Source organism: Chinchilla lanigera, unplaced genomic scaffold, assembly GCF_000276665.1.
Source record: "Chinchilla lanigera isolate Chin_1 unplaced genomic scaffold, ChiLan1.0 scaffold00068, whole genome shotgun sequence".
NCBI lineage: Eukaryota > Metazoa > Chordata > Mammalia > Rodentia > Chinchillidae > Chinchilla > Chinchilla lanigera.
Window position 1 is genome coordinate 10,641,742 of NW_004955469.1, and position 13,067 is coordinate 10,654,808.

Sequence of the window (13,067 nt, forward strand, 5' to 3'; positions counted from 1 at the left end):
GCACCGCGGCCGCGGAGCCCCTCTGCGGGCAGCTTCCAAGGGCGGCCGAGCTCCCGGCCGCGCGTGCCGGCCTCCGGTGACCCTCCGGAGAGGGGGCGCGGGCGCCTGCCCCTGGGCATTGTGTGTGCGCGGAATGTGTGTCTCTTTTTCCTCTTTGTCCCTTATCCTCCGCTGCCTCTGTGAACCGGAATGAATTTTGTAAAAAATCTTTCTCAAGAGGTTTGTTTCATCCCTTCTGCGTTTTTACATGATGCTCCAGAACGGAGCCTTTCTAAAGAAGGGTGATAGGAGCCGTAGCGACTGCTACCCGGTTTTACCGAAAGGGGAAAAGGAATCGCTGATCCGGTTGAAGGTAATGTTTTAAGAAATACGAAATCTGTACCTACGTTGGCCGAAAGGATTGGATTTGGGACCTGAAATCTTAAACGTTTTGAGCAGAGTTTAATTTCTGCACAAACTTATTAAGGCCTGTGGCGAAGCCTCTTTTGGGCATAAAAAGGATTTACAAGTCTGCTAGCAACGTTCGAAGTTTGCAGGCCCTCGTGGTTTTAGCGTTAGTAGGACCATAAGGGGAAAGAAAGGGAAGAGGCAAAGAGGCCATGTATTAATTCATTGCAGGGTTTTACTCAAAGTTAAACGTAGTCTTCTGCCAAGGGGACCCTTTGCTCTAACATTTTCGTCGTGATTGTTCTCTGAATGTGTAGGGAAGAATTCAAACCTTTTAAAACGTTGTAGAGTTCTCTTTGTCACACTTCTCCAAAAGATTGCATGTGTACTGCTGTCCCTTGCTTTCAGATTTCCTGAAGATAATTATTAGAGCGAAGCAGTCATGTGTTTTATATTTGGAAAATCATCTCAGAAGATTGTGTGGAGGGAGGACTTTTTCCAGCTAATGCGTTGATAGCTAAAATCACATCAGTTCTGTGTACCCTTTGTGTAACTAAATTGGTGTATTTGCTCCAGATGTGAGAGCTTTCGAGCAGTTTCAAGACTGAATAGAAAGCAAAAGTTTTACCAGGAACTCTTAGCCACCTTTTTATTATCAGGTTATTCCTGGGAGGCCCCCTGCTGCTTGCAGTCTGTGTTCCCTAAATATGTGGGCTTAAACAGTTTTGAACATCTTGTTAGGTCTGTGAGAAAGTTTGAAAAATATTGTATAGTGATTGTGCACCGCTCTACGAACGAGATAAACTTTTATATCATGGTTACTCCGGGAGAAATTTAAGCTTATAGCCATTTTTATATTTTAAACATGTAAATTTGAAAATTTAAAAAATCTTACTTGTATTTCACCTTATTTATGTATATTTATACGCTTTATAGGCATAAAACAGTACATTCGTGTACTTCTAAATATTAGATCTGGAACCTTTTAAGTCAGATGCAACTTTTTATGGTTACAGATACTTGAGAAACTTCACTAGTGAAGTCAAGGTTATTGTAAAAAAAGACATCGGAAAAGTACCCTGAGTTCATTGTTTTTGTGCATCCACGTGGAATGTATGTTTGTGATTTTGGATAATCTTTATTCTTTCTTTTGGTAAAAATTCTGGTCTAGACACATTTTCCTTTTAATTTTGCTCGTGTTTATTGTAGTACTCTGTGCCAGGCACCAGGAATTCAAAGATAAGACAGTCTTCGCTGATGGAGCTCCCAGTCTAAACAAGTGACTTTTCTAGATTTTTTCAGCCTCCTTTCTGTAAAAAAAATTCGTTTCGTCTTCATCCTACAGAAGAATATTTAGTTTGACATTGCATTCTTAGACTACTTAGGTATCCAAAGTTCCTACCCTGGTTCTCAGATCTAGACCTATTCAAAGACTTGCCCGAAGGAGAGTTGGATTTTCTACTATTTTTAGTCCTCAAAGGAAAAAAAATTTTCTACTGTACTTAGTTTTCAATTATGTTACATTGCAGATTTGACTCAAATTAAAGGAATGCTGTTTTGTAAAGCTATGTAGTAGAAGTACCACACAAGTCAAAATTTGATGAGCGAAAGGATACATAATTATAGATAAGAATAAATTTAAAGAGATTATACTACATAGTATGACAAAGTAATTGAAGTTGATGATACATTGTATTCCTGAAAAATAATGGAGTGGATGTTACCTACTTTCCTTAGAAACGTAACTATATACAATTTTGAGTTAGCTAGATTTAACCATTTCACAAGGTATATGTACTTTAAAATATATCATACGTGATAAAAACTTGTGAATTGAACAAAAATAGCCATAATTTCTCAACATTAAGGTAAAAAATTCAGGAGTTGGTTTCCTTTTTTAAAAGCTTATTGTAGTTCCAAAACATATTCCTGATTTTTTTTTTTACTGTATCAAATTGGCAATCAGGTATACATGTACACTTTTAGTAACCGTGTTTTGGGAGGTACTTTGTGGTTTCATTTTCAAGAGGGCATATCATTGATGACCTTTTAAACATTTTAATGAATTCATGCTTTTTATAATATAAAACAAAAATGTTGATGTCATATTTGGACAGTACGTATTTCTCGGTTACATTTTCTTGGATTGTTTATTTAGACCTAAAAAGTAAAGGCTTCTTTCACTTTATTCCCTGTATTGACCCTGCTGCCACGTTCTTGTGGCTTATTATAGTGCTCTTTAGCTGATTAAATTGATGCCAGTTTGTATGAATAACCAAAAAAACTCAGTGAATGTTTTTTACTTAGGTGTCGTGTGAGGAGTTGGGTAAGAGCAGAATATAGCAGAATCCTATGGGGTGCTTTGTTCAGAGTTTGTTTTGGAAGAAGTGGGATGGGATGAGAAGAATCTGAAGTATTGAGGTGGTTTTATGGAAAACTGGTGCTGGATGATTCAGGTAATGTTGGCTGTGCTCGAAACCATAGATTTGATTCAAGTATTTAAAAACTGGGCTTTAGCAGGGCGTGGTGGCTCACACCTGTAATTCCTGCACTTGGAAGGCTGAAGCAGGAGGATTGCTACAGGTTCCAGGCCAGCCTGGGCTACAGAGTGAGTTTGAGGCCAGCCTGAACTGCATAGTGAAATCCTGTCTCAAAAAGACCAAAAACTAAGTAAGTAACTAACTAACTAAATAAATAACTGAGCTTTACTAGTTGATGATAATTAATATATATTTATTATATATCATGTATTTCCTAATACATAGAAATTATGTTTAGGATTTTTTTCCTAGTTATAGAAAGACATTCTTATAATAGAAAATATGAGAAATGGGGAAGTATAAGAAGAAAAAAAAAAGTCCCCTGTAATTCCACAATCCAAAGGTATCCTTTGTTGCAATTTTAACATACTGTACATCATGTAGAATATTTTTTATAAAGCTGTGAGTTCATTTTGCTTGGAGCAGTACATCATGAACATTTTTCCATGTTGAAGTGTATTCACAAATACCTCAAAAGCTATTTGCTGTGTGAAGGAATCTTTTTAAAAAAATTTTAAACAGGTTGCCAGAGCCAGGCATGGTAGTGCACCACTGTAATCCCAGCACTCAGGAGGTTGAGGCAGAAAGATTACCAAGAGTTCAATGCCAGCCTGGACTATACAGCAAGACCCTGTCTCCAAAACAAGACAAAAAAACATGTTGCCACAAAGTTGAGTCTATTACAACATGAGTTGTAGAATTAGCACCGTATAAAGCTCCACTGTAGAATATGGTTGTGTTTGTATTTTTGGCTCACTAATAGCTTTATAAGAGTTTTTGGATTGTTTTTAATATATAAATCCATTTTTCACTTTGCTTTGACCAGATTTCTGATTTTGTGGTGCTGCTATAATTGTTAAATGTGAATCTCCCTTTTTCTTCATATGGATCAGTCTTGAAACTTATGCTGACCAAGCAAATAGGAAATTTGCCTCATAGTGACCTTTTAAGGTTTTTTTTTTTTTTTTTTTTTAAAAAGGAATGAATTTCAGAAATAGTTGATGAAACCATGTTAACCCTGCCCCCATTTTTTTGGCCCTGGGAATTGAACCTAGGACCACCACACTGAGCTACATTGCTGGGCCTTTTTGTTTTCAGACAGACTCTCACTGCTTTGCCCAGGCTAAGCTCAGCTCAGAGATCCTTTTATATTAACCTCCCGGAATCCTGGGATTACAGGGATGCACTGCCACACTAGGATAACTCCCTAACCTTTAATGAATGCTTTATTAAGATAGAATTTGTATTCCATACTGCTTAAAGTGTGTAAGTCAACAGTTTGTAGTGTATCCAGAGTTGTGTAATCATTACGACGATCAACTTAAGAGGATTTCCACACATCTCAAAAAACACTGGTCCCACAGACACTCCCCTTTTCATCTTCCTTATCCAGACATTGGCAACTATTAATCTACTTTTTGTCTCTGTTGATTTGCTTTTTCTTGACGTGTTATATAAATCAAGTGATGAAACTTTACAACATGTGGAATTTTGTGTTTTAATCTGCTTGTGTGTGTTCATGTTTTGTTCTCCCTTTTGTCTTTTTTTTTTTGGAGTCAGGGTCTCCTGTAGCCCAGGATGGCCTGAAACTCATGGGAGTCTTCCTGCCTTGGCTTCCCAAGGGCTGGGATTGCAGGCATGTGCCACCACACCTGGCTCCCTTTTGGCTTTTGTGAATAATGCTACTCTCAACATTGGTATATAAGTTTCTAGTAGCTTGTTTTCAGTTCCCTTGGGTATGTAGTTAGAAATTGAATTGTTGGATCATATGATAACTAATGTTTAACCTTTTAAGAAACTGCTAGGCTGTTCAAAGCCTCCACACTGATTGAATTGTTTTAATTTCTGACCCAGCAGTCTAAAGATTAGGCAGTTGAAAGGAAGTGTTAATTTCTGTTGCCTACCTCAGCTTTCTTGGGGAAAATGTCCTATAGACCAGAGGTGAGACTTGTCAGAAAAGAATGGGTAAGGGAGGAGGGGAGGTTGGTTATTTGAGTATTTTATTTCACTTTGATTCTTCTGGATGAGGGACTAGAGGAGGCATGAAGATGGTGGCATACAGTTTAACTGATAAATAGATTAAGGAGTTTTGTTTTGTTCCCCCTCCTTTGTTAATAGTTCCAGGAAGTAAGGATAACTGACAGCTTGAAGAAGCAGCCAAGACATGTTTTTATTTGGCTATTTGAATGAAGGGCTGGAGCTTTTCTGGGAAATGTCAAAATCCAAGATAAGGATAGTATATTGGGATTTAGAAATCTATTTAAATTTAAGTCTAGGGAAAGGATTATATTAAATTTAGGATTAGTAAGGAAGATGGTAAATTGCCTCTACTGGAGTTTTCCTTCATAGCTTATTCTTCACATTTATCATTTAGCAGATTTTGCGTTCCAGTGTCTACATTCTTAATTATAACAGTGGTAAGATAAGTATTTAGAAAATACTGACTAAAATCCCATGAAGTTTCTGAAACAAAGGTTATGCTGAAGTCTTGAGATACAGGGAGGCAAACAGAAAAGATGGTTTGTAAATGTCAGTATGTTGGCAGTGGTTTGGAGATGTAGTGAATAGGGACTCCCAGTTAAATAAATCTTTTGGGACTAAAACTTTATACCTTTGGGCAGGAACCACTACCTATTGGGCAGCTGCTGATAGCCATTTCAAGGTTTATTCTTCATGAAAATATAGAGGATTTTTTTTGAAGGTAGACAAGAGAAAGAGATCAGTGTCACAACTTGTTTCTTCTTTCCACTATATTCAGCCTTACTTCCAAGATTTAATTGGTTAACTCTGAAAGTTGTGGTTATTAGTAGGTGTAATTTTGTACACCTCACTCTGCAGTGCACCTTATAATGGACTTTCCATCTGATAAGATGAACAATGGAGACAAAGTCTTTATTCTAATACTAAAAGATGAAGCTCAGAAATACATAAATTCATTCTAAAATTAAGTATAAGTAAGCACTAGCTAATCTTTTCTTGCTTTGATGGAGAAAATCAATCTTTGGATTTAGGTGAGTACTTGTCATGCAGTAGAAAAAAGTAGTGGTTGTCTTTTATTCTTCCTCTGCATTATTCATGTATGTAACATAATGATTTATGAGGATATGCATAAACTTCCTGAAAATCACCAGCCTCAAGGCCCCCCTTTCCCAGATTTACCTGCGTCTGCGTGAAAACAAGTAGAAGTATTAAGATACAAGATACATGCATCCTGCAGGGAGCGCTGCAGTTGGTTCTTGATGCATGTCCACAGAGTAATTTGGAGGTTTTGACACAACTTATTCTACCATAAAGGAGTTTACTTTCAAGTATGTTAATCCAAGTATTCTTGAGTAACAGAAGTTCCCAGATAGTACTTTCCTAACACCATTTTAACCATTTCCCTAATCTTAACCTCCCATTTTCAAGATTTAAAGAAATCAGAAGTTAATTTGTCATAGTAAAAAAAGTTTAAGATTTTGTAGTACATAACTCTCTTTGATGTTGTACCTAACAATAACAATAACTATATAAAATTGTAAATAGTAAAATGAGCTGAAATTTTACAGGTTTAATCTATGTTAAGTACTTATCAAATAATTGAGCCCAAGTAGTGAGAGAAAAAAGGAATTAAGGTGTGTTATATACATGTACAACCTCCCCAGAGGGAATGTAATTTTTTAAAAAGTAGTTAGAGCAAATCAGACTACTGAGTTAGAAGCTTACAAACCTGTCAGTGAGAAAATAAGGTCTACATTAATAATGATAGGAAGGAATAGATTTTGTGAATTTTAGATCCCAACTACAATAGCTATCGAATCCTGAATAGTATGATTTACTCAATTAAACGTTTCCTCAAGAAATATTAGTGTTGATAGAGGAAAGCCGTGTCAAGTAATGGTTAAGAATGTAGGTTTTGCATACATTTAAATTTCAGCTTTGCTGTAGTTTTTTTTGCATATTGGGGATGATAGTAAGTACCTACTCATAATGTATGTGTAAAGATAAAAAGATACCACACTTCAATTTTTGGCACATGAAAGCTCAGAAAACATTAGCGCTTGTTATTGCTTTATATAAATGTAAGCTAATAGGTGATAGTTCTTTATGCTCCTGAGCCCTGTACCTTCCCCATACAGTACTTTGAAAAGGCTCTTTTTTGTAAGTATCTAAGAGATAAATTTGTCTTCCACTTTGTATTTATTGCATACAAGCACTGTTCCTTATATACATACAAATTTTTTTTCCTGTTTCTAACAGTCAGAATTGATAATCTAGGTTGTCTTATGAGTGTCTCTGTTGAACAGTGAGAGGTTTCTTTTGTTTGTTTGTTTTTAGTGAGAGGTATTTTGAGGCAGAATAAAATGGTGAAAAGTACTTTTAGGACACGTGCTTTCTTTTGATTGAGGACAAGGACATTAGATCTGAAACTTTGCGTCTTGAGGCCACTTTACACTTTGTCATTTTTTTTTTTTTAACAAAATTGAGATAAGAGCTTTTATTTATGAGTTATCAGTACCATGTTTGAAATTAAAACTGAGAATTCAAAAATATCTCTTCTTTAACAAAAAAAGTACAGACCAGGCATAGAGGCACATGTTTGCAATCCCAGTACTTTAGAGGCTGAGGCAGGAGGATTGCCATGAATTTGAGGCCAGCCTGGGCTACATAGTGAGTTTAAGACCAGCCTGAACTGCATAGCAAGACCTTGTTTCAAAAAACTAAATCTCGTTCTTTAATTCTTTGAAAGTAACAACCCATTACATTTTAGCATAATTTTTTGTGGAAAAAATAACATTAAATAATGAGAAGAGTGCTATCATTTTACACTTGTGAAAAACCTATCTAATGTCTTTTGGAAAACAGCTGAATTCTCTACTGAATTTGTTTCAGTACATTATTTTATTTTATTTTATTTTATTTTATTTTTTGTCTTTTTGAGACAGAGTCTCACTGTGTAGTTCACAGTGATCTTGAGTTCACTTTGTAGCCCAGGCTGGTCTTGAACTCACAATAATCCTCCTGTCTCAGCCTTGCAAGTGCTGGGATTACAAGTGTGCGCCACCACGCCCGGCTCAATGTATATAAAGAAAATCAGTATTCATAATAGATGTGTAGTTGGGAAGAATATTTTGCCTTATTTGATAATTGAGGATATTGTGCGATATATAAAATCGCATAATGAAGGCCAGACATGGTGACACGTACCTGTAATCCCCACACTCAGGAGGCTGAGGCAGGAGGATCACTATGAGTTTGAGGCCAGCCTCGGCTACAAAGTGAATTTAAGGCCAGTCTGAACTACATAGCAAGACCCTGTCTCCAAAAGAAATGTCACATAGCGGTGGTTTTTGCAGGGTAGTTGCAATATAGAATCTAAAATACTATGAGTGAATTTTTTTTTTTTCCTGTGACTCCAGGGATCTAACTTCTATTGAGCTCAAGCTTGATTGTGTAACACACATTGGTCATTTGGAAATAGTTTTAGCTGAATTATGTAGATGCCCAGATGTTGACACATCATATACGGTATTTTTTAAATCCCATTTGTAAATAGTGTGACAAGATCTCATCAGAAGAGACTTTAACTGTGGAAATGCAGAAGCTTTCATACTTGTGCTGTGTACAAACTTTCCAAATTTTTACTTTCAAAGCTTGAACTTTACCACTAGAAACAAATGCAGTCAGTTTTTTAAATAATAGGCCCAGTTTATTGGTTTTCAAAAGAGTATCTGTTAAATATCTAACTCTGAGCAGTCATAGTTTGTCAGTGGTTTCTATAGAGTGTTTTGTGAAAAGAATAGCTAGATCAAGTTGCAAGTGAAGTACTGATTTTTTTTTATGAGACAGCCATTGTGTTATGGTATGAAGCAGAAGTGCTTTATGAGTACTTTCTAATTGACATGGATTAAAAAGTTGTCTATTCAGGGATTAAGATTTAATAAAATTGATCATTCACCACTGAAACTCTAATCTTTGTATTTCACTGCAGGTTCATGGCCGTAAACAACACAGTGACTACCAGTATAGTTTGGTGCCTCTAACTTGGTGTATGTGAAAGTGCCAGCGGTTTGACCTACTATTACTTTTTTTACCATCAGTGGAGATGTTAACACAGAGAATCATAGCTCCTTTCTCTGTTCCTGAAATGTTCTTTCCTTACTTGTAGCTACCATTTTTCTGCTTAACTCTTATTGTACCAGCTGTTAGTTTACTGGTGTGCACACCATGGGCCTTCTCATGTGTAAACACAATATTACAGACTGTTTGAGGTGTTGTACACAGCTTCTATGAGGCAGACATAGCATAAGCTGAAGATATGGGAACTCGCTAATTCTTTCACATACAACCAAAATTCCACATTTAGCTAATTGTAAAACTTTGACTTCTTTTTAGACTTTTGTGCTAAATGTGGAAAAATTGCCTCCCAATTTGTAGGAAACCATAAACTATTAATTAGAGTGTAACCTTGAATGAATGGGGGAGGGGTAGAGTAAATGGAAGGTAAAATATCAGTGGTTAATGAAGATTACTAAGATTTTATGTGGCCAACAGGCATAAGTGGTATAATTTTTTATTTTGCTGTCTTTTATAGAAAGCAGTTATAAGTATTTGCTGAGAAAGTACAGATGATAATGAAAAATAAAATTTGGTGTGCGTACAATACAAAAAGACTTCGTACATCATTTGTAATTTAAAAGACAAACCTGCATTGGAAAATTTTTAACCTAAGTAAAAAATGTAGAATATAACGATTGAGAATAATTTTTCGTAATCACTAGAAGAGTGGAATTCTTTTGAAGAAGGATGACATTTTGCTTAATTAAGATTCAGAGTTAGTGTTCTCAGTCATCAAAATTGATTGATGGTTAGTTGTCAGTTTATGGTGGGTTTTGGGGTAGCGGTTGTAATCCGAGGAAAAAGTTACTGGAATTCTAGTAAGTAAATTCTAATCTACCATTGCTTAAGGCCATTTGAGGGGATAGAGTATAATCCTAGTCAGTACATATCAATACTAGTAAGTAGGGCAAGGGTTAGCCAAAATGGAGACAAGTGGTTTTTCAATGGGCGCTGTCCTGGTGGTCCCCCACAGGAGTACTGGAGAATGAACCTAGTGACTTCACACTGAGCTAGTTACATCCCCAACCCTTTTTTTAAATTTTGAGACAGGGTCTCCGTAAATTGCTCAGACTGGGTTGGAATTTTTGATCTTCCTCTCTCAGCCTCCCAGAGTGCTGGGATTACAGGATTGTGTCACTAGGTTCACTGCAAGTGGTCGCTTGTTGATGGTGATCTGTAATGAAATCTTATGTATGTTATCATGGAAAATGTCTTTACAGATAAGAACCGCCGAATACCGTAATACTGTCAGTCTATGAGTGTATAATTTTAGTTGTGCACTTTCATCACTTGGGAAGCATTTATGGAATTCTCTTGATATTTACCTTTTAGTGTGTCATTAAATTGCATATTACTTCCAAATAGAGTTAGGTGGAAGCTCTTCAGATGCACAGTTAAGTGAATTGATGTACAGAAATTGCTTTTGCACTGGAATTAAGGTCTGAAGAATGCTACAGTTTGAGTTTGGAAAATATATCTGCTGCAAATTTGTGTAGAAATAAAGATCTCACTTGTTTTAATTTTGACAGTATGGGAAGTGTAAGAAGCAGCTTGCTTGTGACTCAAATAGTACTAGCTGTTGTTAAAAGGAGTTAAAACAGTGGAAATTTGCAAATAAGGTAGTTTTTCCTCTATAATCTCAGGTTGAATTCATTAAAAAACAACACATTTGCAGCCAAATCTAAGACTGTTTTGTGTTTGATAATAGTGATTAGGATGATTCTTCTCATTCAAGAAAAAAAAACAAAACTGTCGGTGTTGAGTTTAAAAAAAAAAATCACAAAATTATCATTGCTAAAGTACTGAACTGCTGGGTGGTATGATAGTGGAAGTTGAACCCAGGACCTTCACACTGAGCTATATTCCCCAGGCCTTTCATGTATTTCTTTATAGTGAGACAAGGTTTCGCTGTTGCTAAGTTGCCCAGTCTGGACTCCAGTGTGAGATTCTCCTGCATTAGCCTGCCAGAGTCCTGGGATTACAGGTGTTTGTCACTAAAGTACATTGCAGACAACCGTGGATACTACCAGTTTTACTACACATGATTGATTAAAATATTTTTCCATAGAATAACTACACTTTTGAGCAACTAGACTTTTGAGCAACTTTCATTTTTATAAATTTTATAAAATTGCTCAACAAAGTTATTTTCTGCAACGTGTATTTTTACCACTATTAGTTGTAACATGTCTTAGCAGATTCCACTGTAGGTTTACTAAAACGTTTTTCCCAGCTTTGAACATATTCTTGCCTGTAGTTGTTCCACACACACACTATTCATAAAAACTTAACTTTTCAGTCACTTCAAATTCACCACTGACTTCTCAGATGAACAGCTTAGTATTGGTAACATCTGCCAGCATACCAAGAGCCAACAAAAGCCATTCAAATTCACGTCTTGTTTCTTAATTGTCAGTGTTCCCAATATTTTCAAGTCTTCAATCACTGTTCTTACAGAAAAGCTAGTGGTCTTTAAAGTTTATTGTCTCAAGACATATTTCTTTGGTTTTTCCAATCAAACACAATTTAATACTGTAAAGTCACTATTGGTAACATGACATTTATCTCACTTGGCTAACAGATGTGCAGGTTGAGAACTTGCTTTGGCTACAGGCTTTTTTTTCCCTGACCATTGCTTTCCTATGAATTGGGAATGTCATGATGAGTGCTTAGTCTCATAATGTCAACACATACTATTTCCTTTTAGCACAGTTTTAGTGTTGTTGCATAATAAACAGTGCCTGACTGTTCAAATAACAAAATAATTCTCTTAAAAGCATAATATTCAGTGTCCACTTTTCTTGAGTATGCACTGGTAATAAAAAGAAATGAAATGTTGTGATACAACAGTAAGCATAACATCCAAGGTGCTGTCAAGTTTTAACTTGTACACTGAGAAGTAATGTGAAGCAATAAGAGTGCCACTCAACTCTGCCATGATAGCATAAAAATGCCTATTGATAGTATATAAGCAAACCAGAGTAATTACACTTATAGACACTAAAGTTGGAATTACATATTTTTTTAAAAGTCAACTTTATTATAATTTGTACGTGTTACAGAGTATTATGTTTATATTTCCTTAACCATTTGAAAAATGTAGAAACTTATTCTTAGGTCACAGGCTATGTACAAAAACTTGTATCCGGCCAAATTTGACCTGTGAACCCTAGTGTAGTTTTTTTACCTTTCTGATGTAAACGTGATTGTATTGAAAGATTACCTCTTAGTAGGTAGGAGTTAGGAAACCTTGGTATTTCCACCAAAGTTCTGGGACTGATAAGGTAAAATGAGTTTAGGACCCATGGTATCTAGTCCTTGGCAAGGTATTCCTCCAGATTTTTTGAGCATTTACCTGACTTTGTAGTGTATAGCCAATAATCACATTTTAGGTACCTCTCTATTCTTCCTTGAGCAGCCAGTCCATTGTTGAAGAGCAACCAACCCAGAAAATTCTGGAGAGCTTTTGACATTTGACAGAAAGGAAGCATACAGTATGTGAGCTCACTTGTCACCCTGGCTCTTTTTTCCTGGAGGCATATTCCAGATTGTGATACAGGGGCAGAGATTCCAAACACAAAGTGGCAATCTAACCTTACTGGGCAGGAAAGGTGGGAGTCTAAAAGTAGTTTGAAACTTAAATCTAGGAAAGGCATGAACTACGTAGAGACCTTGAAGTCTTTAGTGCCTTCTGAATTCAGAGTTCAAGCCCTGCCAAGTTAGATTATTATTACACCAAGATTTCTGTATTAATTTCTAATAATAGATTATATTACACCAGGATTTCTATTCAGACTCCATCATGGCCATTTTCTGATTGTGGGTAATACTGAAATAAACTAGCCTCAGGAAACTGTAAATGAGTCACTGCTCCTCTGCTGCTAAAAAGGAAGCAGCCCTCTTTCGAGAAAGATACCATCTAGATCTTTTGCAGTGTTTTATTCATTATCCAATATTTCGTAAAGCAAAATAATATAGAACTGAATATGCTCATAAGACTGAATTGACCAAAAACCTAGAGGGGGGGGATCAAAAAACAGC